We start from the raw sequence: 11,777 nt of genomic DNA, 5'->3' as shown, positions 1-11,777 counted from the left end.
TATGTTTGTAGAAATTATTATCCTGTGATCCTCTTTAGCAAAATCCTGGGTACTTCTTAAATAGCTTTTACCTTACCTTCCTTTTTTCAGCTACTATTTCTTTACCTTCCCTTCAGAGGTGTCAAGGACCTCCAAATCCTAAGCCTTCTGAGAGCTCTAAGATAGAAATGGTACTTGGCTTTCTCCCTGGCCAGCCTAGGATTTAGCTTTCTTGGGTCGCTATGTCAGTTTTTCCTCATCAGGATATTTTTCAGCCTTTAAAATGTTATTGCTGTGTCTCCTCTTCTTACTTCCCATACTTGTAGATTATATCTTTAAAATACATCTTTACAATAACTTTAAGGGAATATTGGGAAGGAACATATTTCGAGGTATTGTTCAATCCACCATCCCTTACTGAAAGTCCTTAAGAGTTTTGTTTTGTTTAATAAAGATGGCACTTAAAGTCTAAGAAGATAATTACATTATTTTCCCCTTACATTAAATCCCACTTAGTAAGGACACAGCATTCTTTAACGTTCCACTGAGTTGTGTTTCCTATAAAATTGAGACATCTCCATGAATATTTATAACTGAGTTTGGGCTGAGGTTTTCTGCTCGTGCAACTTCTGTTGGGTTTTATAACAATGTGACACTTGCTACATAAAATCATTTAGAAGATATCCTTGCATTACAATAGTCTATAGCTATCTGCTGTCAGGGTTGCAGTCATGCACTGCATAATGAAACAATGAACTGCATACATACAATGGTGGTCCCATGAAATTATACCACATTTTTACTGAATCTTTTCTATGTTTAGATATGCTTAGATACAGAAATACCATTGTGTGACAGTTGCCTACAGTATTCAGTACAGTATGGTGCTGTACAGGTTTGTAGTCTAGAAGCAATAGGTTATACTATAGCCTATAGCCTAGGTGTGTAGTAGACTATACCATCTAGGTTTGTGTAAGGTACAATCTATGATGCTCGCACACAAAAGAAATGCCCTAACTAGTACAACCACTATGCAAAACAGTGTGAAGATTCCTTAAAGAGGTAAAAGTAAAACTACCATTTGATCCAGCAATCTCATTACTGGGTATCTACTCTGAGGAAAAAAAGTGATTTTCCAAAAGATACTTGCACATGCATGTTTATATCAGCAAAATTCACAACTGCAAAATCGTGGAACCAACCCAAATGTCCATCAATCAATGAGTGGATAAAGAAACTGTGGTATATACACACTGTATATGATGGAATACCACTCAGTCATAAAAAGGAATGAAGTAACAGCATTTGCAATGATCTGGATGACATTGGAGACTATTATTCTTAGTGAAGTAACTCAGGAATGGAAAATCAAACATCAGTATGTTCTCACTGATATGTGGAAGCTAAGCTATGAGGACACAAAGGCATAAGAATGATACAATGGACTGTGGGGACTTGGCGGGGAAGAGTGAGAGGGGAGTAAGGGATAAGAGACAACAATATAGTACAGTGTATACTGCTCAGGTGATGGGAGCACCAGGATCTCACAAATCACCGGTAAAGTACTTACTCATGTAACCAAATACCACATGTATCCCAACAACTTATGTAAACACAAAATCAAATAATAATAATAATAGGAAAATTCCCCTAAGGATGGATTTCTCAGAATGTACTCCCATCATTAAGCAATACATAACTGTGTTTGTTCCATAAAAGATTGTTAGAATTTCCCCATGAATCTATTTGTGACCTTCCCTGTGAATTGATTTGTGACCTGAAGCTTTTGGGGGGTAACTTTTCACTTTTTCTTTTTTTTTTTTTTTCAGTTTTTCTTCTGGTAATTGATTTACCGGAGTAACCTTTTCCAGAAAAATTGTATTTTTGCTATAAAGTATTAATTTCCTGTGGATTCCAAATTCACTTGCATAAGGGTAAGAGAAGCAGTGTTATATTTTGTGTCCTCTATATTGTTAGTTATTTTCATGTTTATTTCTTATTTTGTATTTTATCTTTTCTCCCTTTTTATTGATCTGTTTAGCTAACAGTTTGCTATTTTACACTTTATTCAAGGAATACATTTTATTATATTTATGAGTTCTACAACTTTTTTTCTTTCTAGTTATTTATCTTTTTCTAATTCTATAAACTCCTTTTGCTTTTGCAAAGAATAAGGATTTTCTCCTTAAATAACATTTCCTCTAAATAATTGTCTTATTTATGTTTATAAATTTTCCAAATCTAATGCTTACTTGATTGACCTTTATTACTCTTCTTAGATATTTATTAAGCATTTCTACATTACACATTTCCTTTCAAGGACTATTTTAACTATATAAGTTCTAATAGACAATAATTTGAAAAACAATGATTTCATTAGCTTTCTTTTCCAGATAAAAATTTTGTTTCCTATTTTTTCAAGTTAGATCTCCTTTTTATAATTTTAAAAGACTTTTAGTATAATTACAAAGTAATATAAGCTTACTTTAGAAAGATCAGAAGACATATGCAAACCAAAAAGACAATATTAAAAATACTCTCAATCTAGTGAATCCAAAGACAGTTTTCAAACACCCTTTTTTGAGAGGATGACATTGTGATTTCAAAATATATTACAAAACCATAATAATCAAAACAGTATGGCAGTGTCATAGAAGCAGACTACAGACCAATGGAACAAAAATAAATCTACCCATAGTCTTCTCAATAAATGGTGCAATGAAAACTGTATATCCTCATGTAGAAGAATGAAACTGGATCCTTATTTCATACAATATACAAAAATCAACTCAATATGGATTAAAGACATAAACATAAGACCCAAAACTGTGTAACTCCTAGAAGTAAGGAATAAAAAAGCTTCTTCTTGATATTGTTGTGGGCAATGTTTTTGTTTGTTTTGCTTTTGGCACAGACACCATAAGCAAAAATTGGTAAGTGGGATTGCAACAAAGAAAAAAAATCTCTGTACAACAAAGGAAACATTCAACAGTGTGAAAAGGCAATCTAAAGAATATAGAAAGAAAATATCTGAAAACTGTATATGTAAGAGATTAACATTCAAAATATATATATATTTTTTAAAAACTCATACAACTTAATACCAGAAAGCAAAATAACTCAATTTAAAAATGGGCAAGAGACCTGAATAAACATTTTTCAAAAGAAGATATGGCCAATGAGCATATGAAAAGATCAACAGGTATATGAAAAGTTGCTCAACATCAGGAAAATGCAAATCAAAATCACAATGAGATATTATACCACACCTGTTAGAATGACTATTATTAATTGGAAGGAGTATTGACCAGAATGTAGGAAAGAGAGAACACTTGTACACTGTTGGTGGGAATGTTAATTGGTAAGTCAGCAAGGAAAACAGTATGAAGGTTTGCCCAAAATTTAAAATATGGTTACCATAAAATCCAGCAATCCCACTCTTGGGTATATAGGCAAAGGAAATTAAATCAGTATCTTGAAGAGATATCTGTACTTTCATGTACACTGCAGAACTATAGCCAAGAGATGGACATAACCTAGATGCATACTGATAGGTAAGTGGATAAAGGAAATGTGGTATAATATGTAAATACACACAATGGAATATTCATCAGTCTTAAACAACAAGAAAATCCTGCCATTTGTGGCAATATAAATTAACCTGGATGACACTGTGCTAAGTGAAATAAACAAGACACAGAAAGGCATATAGTGCATTACCTCACTTACATGTGAAATCCAAAACAGTCAAACTCATAGAAGGCAGAGAGTAGAATAGTGATTACCAGGGGCAGAGGGGTGGGGAAAAATGGGTCAGTGTTAGCAAAGTATCAGTTACCAAAAATGAATAACTTCTGGAGATCTAATGTATAACAATATTAATATAACTAACAGTAGTGGACTGTATACTTGATTGCTAAGAGGGCGGATCCTAAATGTTCTTACCACAACAATAATAGTAATAATAACGGTAACTGCGTGAGGTGATAAATATGCTAGCTTGATTGTGGTGATCATTTCACAATAAAGATCTATCAAAACATCAAGTTTTTTACCTAAAATATACACAATTTTCAATTGTTGATTATTTCTAAATAAAGCTGAAGATAAAAGAAGGTAAACACAGAAATGTTATTCTGAATTTCCTTTGATCAAAGTTTCACGAAAAAGCAAAATTCTCAATTTACAGATGTCAGAAACTTTGTTTCCTAACTTTGTTATTAATTTATATTTTTTTGTGATCAGATAAACTTGTGTATATCATTTCTACCTTGGCAATTAGTAGGCTTTCTATTTTAGCCTAATGTATAGTCAGTTTTTGTGAGAGTTCCACAGATACTAAAAAGAGTAGTATTTTGTTTTATTTTGCTTTGTTTGCAGGATGGAGTCTGAATATATGCAAATTAGATTTACTTGAGAAGATCTACTTTTACCTATTGTTTTCATTTAATCTATGATAAACTGAAAAAGGAGTTAACAAAGTATTTTACCAATAATATATTTTCACTTTTTTCAAATCTTATCTCCTGCTTTTGTCTTATGAAAGTTGTTACCCTTTGATGTTTTGATATTCTAATGACTGCATTTTCCATGTAAATGCCATCTTTTAAAATTATAAGGAGTTCTTATGTGTCTTACTTAAGGAACTCTTAGCCTGAATTCAATCTGCCCATTTTGCAGATTATATTCTCTCTCTCTTTTTTTTAATTTGTGGTAGGTACCTGGAATACTCTGTCATTTTTTAACTGTCCACTACACTTTGTTTTAAGGTACCAAGTTAAAGATTAATTTTGTTTGTTATTTAATCTGGAGTTTTTTTCTTTTTGTATTTCATTTATTTCCATAGCAAATGAATTTCCTGTAAGAGATGTTTTTGCAACAGATTCATCCTGGGAAAGGACCAATACCTGGGATTATCTCTGCGACCAGGGTTTGGGATGTGAGTTGGTTTAGGCTTTACTTCTAAAATAATATCATCAGCTATATAGCACTTTCCATGGCAACTTGTCTGTGCCTAGGCTGTCACAAAGAGAGAGCATTAAACCAGAAAATCTCACTCATATCTTTCAAAAATGAATATTCCTAATGTGTCTTGAAGTTTGTTACTTTTTAAAATAATTTGTCATGAAGTAACTTGAGAAACTCTGAATGATGCCAAAGATTTTCATGGTCCTTCTCATGAAGAGAGTTTCATTATTGTAAAGAGTCGTCTACGTGTGTGTGTGTATGTGTGTGTATCTCCTTCGTCATTACAGGTTAGCAATAAATGTTGATATAACTGCAATCTCATAGTCCAATCACATTTTAATGTAGTCCATTGCTATTATACCTTCACAATTTTCTCATAAAACAGTGCTTTTACTAAAAAAGTCACTTACTTTAGAGACCACATTTTTTATTATTTTTCCCTTGAGTCAAAAATGTCACTTTCTGTATATTTCATATTTAGAAAACAAATGTTACAAACTGAGAATATTTTATAATTTATACTTTGATCCAACTGCATAATAAAACTCCCATATTGGGAGTAATTGGGTCATTACTCACTTTTTCAAATCTTCAAAGGTGTTTTCTATGCATTTTCTAATGGCATTTAATTACAAAGGAATAAATTTCAGTTCATCGTTCTATTGTTATTATTCCACAACAAATACTTCAGCAGGAAGAACACATGTATCCCCACCTGAATTGGGTTTTTCATTTTTTCCCTACTAAAATTCTTGAAAAAATAATTTCATCATTTACTTCAGTAAAACTTTATACATTTTTTTTTTGCCCCAGCTCACATCTTTTTTTTTTTTGCCCCAACTTTACACATTTTAATATTGAGTACTTTATGTCTTTAAACAGTACTGAAAACTGCACAGCTTCATGACCTTGGATGCCTGTTTTGTTAATGTGTTACCAAGTGTGATGTCATAATGCAATTATTAGTTAAAACTCAAGGCAAAAATACAAACCTTAGGCTAGGTGTATGCATAAAAGCAGATATAAAATTATATTTTAAATTATTTTAATCATTAAAAAAAAAACCTACTTCTTATCAAATGCAAGTAGATTTTCAGGGTTTAAAATGATACATATGGGGCCGGGCGTGGTGGCTCAAGCCTGTAGTCCCAGCACTTTGGGAGGCCAACGTGGGTGGATCACGAGGTCAAGAGATGGAGACCATCCTGGTCAAAATGGTGAAATGCCATCTCTAATAAAGATACAAAAAACTAGCTGGGCATGGTGGCGCGTGCCTGTAATCCCAGCTACTTGGAGGCTGAGTCAGGAGAATTGCCTGAACCCAGGAGGCGGAGGTTGCGGTGAGCCGAGATCGCGCCATTGCACTCCAGCCTGGGTAACAAGAGCGAAACTCCGTCTCAAAAAAAAAAAAAAAAAATGATACATATGGCTGATGACAAGCTTATGCTAGACACAGATATGGTATCACCTCTGCTATTTCTTGTTGCTTATGCTTGTATCAGCAGTGGTATAGTCAACCTAGATTATTTTGCAGAAGGTTTTTTTTTTTTTTTTTGAATGAAGTCATTTGCTTATGTTAAGGTGGCTATTTTAGTTAAAAAAATAGTTAAAAATGATACATCGTATGTCTAGCTAACTGGGCACATATAGTGCAATATGATACAACACATTTAAGGAATGGCCAACTGCAGTCTCACTACCCATCATCCCAAGTTAGAAAGGCCTGACATCTTTCCAGGGAATCTCATTTAGAACATATATGAGTTGTAACTGTCTAGCACTCAGACCTACAAAGGAGATCCATGTAAACCTATATAAGTCAGCAAAGCTTAGAATTTTTATAATTTTATATTCCAAGTTGGCAAACTTTCTGTAAAGTTCCAGTTAGCAAATATTGCAGGCTTTGCAAACCACAAATCTGTCACAATTATTCAATCCTAACATAGTAACATGAAAGCAGCCTTAAACAATAGATACGTGCAGTCATGTACTGTATAACAATGCTTTGGTCAGCAGACAATATACACATTGGTAGTCTCATAAGATTAACATGGAGCTGAAAAATTCCTATTGCAGAGTGATGTCTTGTGACTCTGACCCTGCCTAGGCTAATGTGTGTATTTGTGTTTGATTAAAAAACATGATTAAAGAGAAAAAAAATCCAGAAAATTTTAAAGTAGAGAAAAACCTTACAGATTAAGGACATAAAGAAAAAATATTTTTGTACAGCTGCACAATGTATTTGAATTTTAAATTGTATTATTACAAGATTCAAAAAATTAAAATTTATTAAGTAAAAAAATGGCAGTAAGTTGAGGTTATTATTGAAAACAAAAATTGACTGGACATGGGGGCTCACACCTGTCATCCCAGCACTTTGGGAGGCCGAGGTGGGCAGATCACCTGAGATCAGGAGTTCAACACCTGCCTTGCCAACATGGTGAAACAATGTTTCTATTAAAATACAAAAAATTATGCATGATGGCGTGCACCTGTAGTCCCAACTCAGGAGGCTGACGCAGGAGAACTGCTTGAACCCAGGAGGCAGTGTGCCAAGATCGCAACACTGTCCTCCAGCCTGGTGACACAGCAAGACTCCATCTCAAAAAAAATTAACAAATTTAGTGCAATCTAAGTGTTTATAAAGCCTACAGTAATGTACAAGTAATGTCTTAGGCCTTCACATTTACTCACCACTCATTCACTGATCACCCAGAGCAACTTCCATTTATGGTAAGTGCACTGCATAGGTGTTTCTCTATCTTTTATATTGTATTTTCACCATACCCTGTCTATGATCAGATAATGTTTAGATATGCAAATAGTTACCATTGTATTACAATTACTTACCGTATTCAGTACAGTAATGTGCCATACAGGTTTGTAGCCTGTAGCAATAGGCTATACCATGTAACCTAGGTGTAGTGGGCTATACCATCTAGAGTTGTGTAAATACCCTCTAATGTTCACACAACGACAAAATCACCTAAATAGGCAAGGCTGTGTTCCAATAATACTTTATTTATAAAAACATTGGTGAGCCGGGTTTGGCCCACAGGCCATAGTTTGTGACCGCTGTTTGAGATTAGTTTCAAAACACACTAATAAAATCTCTATCACGTCTAACCTGTGACCTATTTCAACCCCAGTGAATTATCTTGAGATTGATACCTAATATTTTAGAGATCACTATTCTAAATGATTCTTGAAGATGAACATCACTCTATCCTTCATTAGCATCCAATATATGAATCTTTTAATGTTCCAGTTTTGGAGGGATGCACAGGGATCATAAAATTGCCTTGGACATGTTTCTGTCAATGAGATAGGTAACAGTCATTTCTGATAAAATGCTTTAAACCACTTTTTAGTCACTTGAGAATTGTCCTCTTCAATGTAAATATACATAGAACTGATTTAAAAAAAAAAAGGCATTACTGAGGAGCTGGATTTTTTAAAATAGTTAATTATTATTTGTTGATATTATCATATCCCGCAAAACTTCAAGAAGACAGGAACTTATGAAGCTAGTAATATCTTTGTTCATTAGAGAAAAATCAGCAGACAAGTATGCAGCCAATAAATTAATTTAGCTCTGCTTAATTGACAGAGACATCAGAAAATCAATGTTATAGCAATATCTGATAGATTTGGTGTTCTAGAAAAAGCCTACTTTCTACTCAACCATCAAATCATACTGTTAACTTCAAACGCTGTTTCCGTTGCAACATCAAAGAACATTTTAAGGCATTCTGAGCTCTTCTCATTAAAGCCTGAACATCTGAGATGCTTTTGTTCTATCCTGGCATTTTTAAGTCGCTTCCTTGCCTGTGGTTTGGAAGTGAAAGGTGAAAATCCACTTTCTCTTCACTCATGCTGTCCCCTCTTCACACTGCAGTTTTCTGTCTGAATATAAGACACCTTTGTGAACTCAGAGTACCACAGGTAAAATTACTGGAGCCTTTAAGTCAGTCCTATCTCCCATCTTCCCACCTTTTTGGTAAAGCAACATTTGTTTTTAAATGCAGCACTTATTTTCAGCTTTCCTTTGCTGTCTAGAACTTATAACAATTTAAAATCAGAGCTGTGGCATTTTTGCTACAATTTTAATTGAAATCAACACCTTGTTAATAAAATCATGAACAGTAGTAATATTTTCTTAAAGAGCGACCTCCTTTATCTAAAGACATGTCAGCACTTTACAGACACCATCACAGAAACCCCATAATACTAAGAAATAAGAGATTTTGATTAACTGCATTTCACTAAGATCAAGCCAATATAAATTGGTTCTGAATGTATGGCATATCTTCTTGCTTAGAAACCCAAATTTTGAAGAATCCACGTGCATTTTCAGAACAGATATATTTAAAGCAACACATCTATTCTGAATACCAATTTGAACCAAGAAAATTTGAACTTGTGAAGTATGAAAAAATTTAGCGTATGCTTAGCTATTTCAAATCCTCTACATAAAAACGTTTTAATAATCACAGCATAATTTTTAAGATAGAATTTGGATAACTTAGTGCTTAAAGTATATGGTTGTCTGACAGCAAGTTACAGAGAGCAGATGGCATGGATCAGCATGGAGGTACCTGATGGAGGTACACTCAAGGGAAAGGAAAGTAAAACATTCCATAATCAATCACAGTGAGCAGTGGAGGACTACGATGCTGAGTTTTATGTTTTCCTATACAAACAGTTTGATTCTGGTCTTTCATTTCCCACCTGGAGGTGTTTAAGAGAAAGGAGAAATTAAAATTTAAGAAGTCAAAAAATAACACAGAAAAGAAACTTCTATAATTTCTCATAATGGAAGAGAGAAAGACGACAAGGTATTCAGTTGACCCTTTAACAGGAAGTCAACTCCTCTCTTTTAAAATTGCAGTGATTCTAAAGGAAATGATAAGGGGAAACATTTAAGCGTTCAGAGCCCTTTGATAGTGAGTATTTCATGTAACCATTGCAGTATCATTCTTAACAACTAGATATGGAAACAATCTAAGTGTCTGTTGATGGATAAATGGGTAAATGAAATGTGTTAAACAATGAAATATTATTCAGCCTTAAAAAGAAAGAAATCCTAACATTTTTAATAACATGGATGAACTCCAAAGATATTATGCCAGTGAAATAAACTAGTCATGAAAGGACAAATATTGCATGATCTCACTTTAGAGGAATCTAAAATAATCAGAATTATAGAAGCAGAGAGTAGAATGGTGGTGACCAGGGGTTAGAATGTGGAGAAAAGGAAAAATGGTGCTTAAAGGGTATAAACATTCAGTCATCAGAGGAATAAGTTCAGGAGAGGTAATGTATAGCATGGTGACTATAGTTAATCATATTTTATTTTTTACTTGAAATTGGTTGAGAATAGATCTTATGTGTCCTCATCCCTTATACATGCACAGAGTAAATAGTATGGTAATAGTTATGTTGATTAATTTGATTAGTAATCATTACATAATATACACATACATCAAATCATCACATTTTATACCTTAAATATGTACAATTTTTGTTTGTCAATTATACTGCCTTAAAGATGAGAACAATTGGGAAAAAAATGGAAGAAATTATACTTTTAAAAAATCACAAATACATATTAGTATGGGTTCCATTAGAAATGGTGATTAGTAGCCCCATTTTTGCAGGATAAAATTGAAGTTCAGTAAGGACTGATTTTTTTTGAAAATCACAAGAGCACATATTCTTGCCACTGTATTCTATCATCATCATTTCCTTTTTTTCAGGAAGTAGGAAAGTAAAAAGCTACAGTAACTAGCAACCAAAATAGGATTCCTCAATGATCAGAGGACCCAGGGACCAGACATATCACCTCTGTTGCAGTAGGAGGCCACAAAATGTGTAGCCCAAGTGTAAAGTGGTCAGCTTTTAGAGAGGAAGTACACAGGGTACAAAAAAGTTTACAAATAGGAGGAAAAAGACAGAGACCAAGGTGCAGACCACTGGGAACTCAGTAGAATCTAAGCTCCATAAAGCAGGGATATCGTCTGCTTTATTTCCTGGGTAATCACCCAAGCCTATTGCAGAGCCTGGTGCGAATGTTAAATGCATAAATATTAAGTGTAGAGGAAAAGGGGTAAGTAGACAGAGAAGCAGCAACACCATTCAGCATAAAACCACAGCACTCACTATTCAGCATTGCGGAGACCACATGCTCGTCAATGTTTTAGAGTGTGTCTTTCTCATAGTCCTGTGTTCCTTCTGCCAACCCAGGCAGCTAATGATTCATTCTATCCTCATGTTTCTGGGTTAAAATGTTTAGGCAGAATTACAAAAAGAAAGGAAAAAGTCATGGTTTTTTGTGTGTGTCTTTACTTTTTAAATTATTATGCTTTCAGTTATGGGGTATATGTGCAGAACGTGCAGATTTGTTACCCTGGTATACACGTGCATGGTGTTTGCTGCATCCACCACCTGTCATCTACATTAGGTATTTCTCCTAATGCTATCCTTCCTATCCACCCACCCCCCTGCTATCCTTCTCCTATTCCTCCTCCCCCAACAGGCCCAGATGTGTGATGTTCTCCTCCCTGTGTCCATGTGTTCTCAACGATAGATTGGATAAAGAAAATGTGGCCCATATACACCATGGAAAAGAAATGTTTTTAGAGTTTTGGTTTCAAAATAGATTTTGGAAACCCATGGCAGAGTTAATACTTTGAGAGAATAAAATTGGGGTTTCAAAAGCATAGGACCTAGGACATCAAACCTCTAAGACAGACATAATTAATCAGAGTAAGAATGTGTGAACTGTGCTTAGACTGGGGGCAGAAGGATGGAGGGAACAGAGGAAAGCA

General features: G+C 34.2%; 1 protein-coding gene across 48 annotated transcripts in view; it reads right to left on the bottom strand.

Annotated features, from left to right (window-relative positions):
* Positions 1–11,777, bottom strand: part of MLIP (muscular LMNA interacting protein) — a 283,089-nt gene that overhangs the window by 35,730 nt on the left and 235,582 nt on the right. The gene's annotated exons all lie outside the window — the stretch shown is intronic.

This window comes from Callithrix jacchus, chromosome 4 (genome assembly GCF_049354715.1).
Source record: "Callithrix jacchus isolate 240 chromosome 4, calJac240_pri, whole genome shotgun sequence".
NCBI classification, from domain to species: Eukaryota; Metazoa; Chordata; class Mammalia; order Primates; family Cebidae; genus Callithrix; species Callithrix jacchus.
The sequence above is the reverse complement of the archived record's forward strand: the minus strand, read 5'-3'. Positions and strand labels throughout refer to the sequence as shown.